We start from the raw sequence: 1,657 nt of genomic DNA, 5'->3' as shown, positions 1-1,657 counted from the left end.
GTGGGGGGTATACATTTAAAAGGTGAAATTTTAATTTAAAAATCCTTAGGTTATTGTTCAAAAATTATTTTAATTTTTCCCAAAATCTTTAAAAATTTTGTGTCTTGGGGAAAAATTAAAATTAAAAAATTTCGTTAAAAATTTTATAAACTGCAAAACAATATTAAGAAATTTAATATTAAGGGTTAAAAATTAATACCAAAAACGCGCATCCCTTTATCCCCAATGGAAGAGCAAAAATTTTTTTATAAAAACTTTCTTCCAAATTTTTCAATCCGGGACAGATTAGGTATGTTTTTCGGGAAGGTTTTTACGAAAAAAATTATTATAAAATAAAGGGTTTTTTAGATGCAAGAATTGAAAAATTAAGGCGTTAAGGTAAAAAGGGGTACGGTTTTTATAACCCAATTTTTTCAACAACACCCGGGAAATTTCTGAAAAACCACCACCACATTTGGAAGTTTCCCTTTGTGGGGGAAAATTTTTTAATTGGCAAGAAAACCCAAAACTTTCCCTCTCTTTTTTGGGGTAATATTGCAGTTTTAAAAAAACCAAAAGGGGAAAAGACCAAAGAAATAATTTTCGTTTTTCTTTGAACCCCGGAAAAAGGGAAACCGGAAACCCCAAATTGCTTTTCCAACAAAACGTAGGGTAGGCCCTTTTTGGGAAAAGTTTAAAATAAAAAGTGAAACTTTAAAAAAATGGAAAGGCAAATCCGATGAAAAGGTTCCCAGATAAGAAAACCATTTCCCCCAAAGAAGGAAAATTTACAATCCCCCTTCAAAAATTCCCAAACGGGAAAACTGTAAAAAAATCAAAACTTCATTGAAAAAAATTTATGCTCCCCAAGAAATTAACAAAAAAGGGGAACTCTTTAAATTTCACCCCTTTTTCCCCAATAAACACCGAATCCAAAATTCTCCAAAAGGCCTTGAAAAAAAAAGTTAAAATCCCTTTTATAAATTTTGGTCAAAGGGAAAACGGAAAGAGGGGGAAAGGGGCCGAAAACAAAAAAAAAGGTTTCCCCGGTTGGGGAAAAAATTTTGGTCTTTTAATAAGAAATGGAAAAAATCTAAATTTGAAAAGGGAAAAAAAACTTTTGGGGAAATTACTGAAAATAGAAAAGGGGAAAAACAAATTGTCCTTTAGCAAAAAGGGATAAAATAAAGACCCCTTCCCCAAAAGTATTAAGGGGAAAAAACCCAGGAAAAACAATAAGAAAAAGGAAAATAATCCTTGGGCCCAAGGCCCTCAAAACAAAAAGGTTTAAACCGGGGAAAAAAAAAAGGGATTCGCAACCCAAAAAAAGACCATAAAAAAATTTGGTTGAAAACAAAAGATATAAAAAGTTTTTTAAAAATAAAAAACCTTTTTTTAATTTGGGAATTTTTTAATGTATTGATTTAAAAATTGATCCAAATGGACACCCGGTAAAAGAAATTATTTTAAAAATTCGGAAAAAAGCAAATGGGATAGGTGGGAAAAAAGAAAGAGGGAATTTAAAATGCGGTTTAAAACCCCCCTGGGTGATGGTTTCGCGGGGGTTCGGGGAAATTTGTTAAAACCTTAGGGAAATCCCCCCGGGATTGAAAACCCAAAAACCAAGATAAAATTTTAGTTATTTTTTTAACCAAAAAAACTTTAATAATCTCAAGGG

Source organism: Penaeus monodon, chromosome 24, assembly GCF_015228065.2.
Source record: "Penaeus monodon isolate SGIC_2016 chromosome 24, NSTDA_Pmon_1, whole genome shotgun sequence".
Taxonomy (NCBI): Eukaryota; Metazoa; Arthropoda; class Malacostraca; order Decapoda; family Penaeidae; genus Penaeus; species Penaeus monodon.
The sequence above is the reverse complement of the archived record's forward strand: the minus strand, read 5'-3'. Positions refer to the sequence as shown.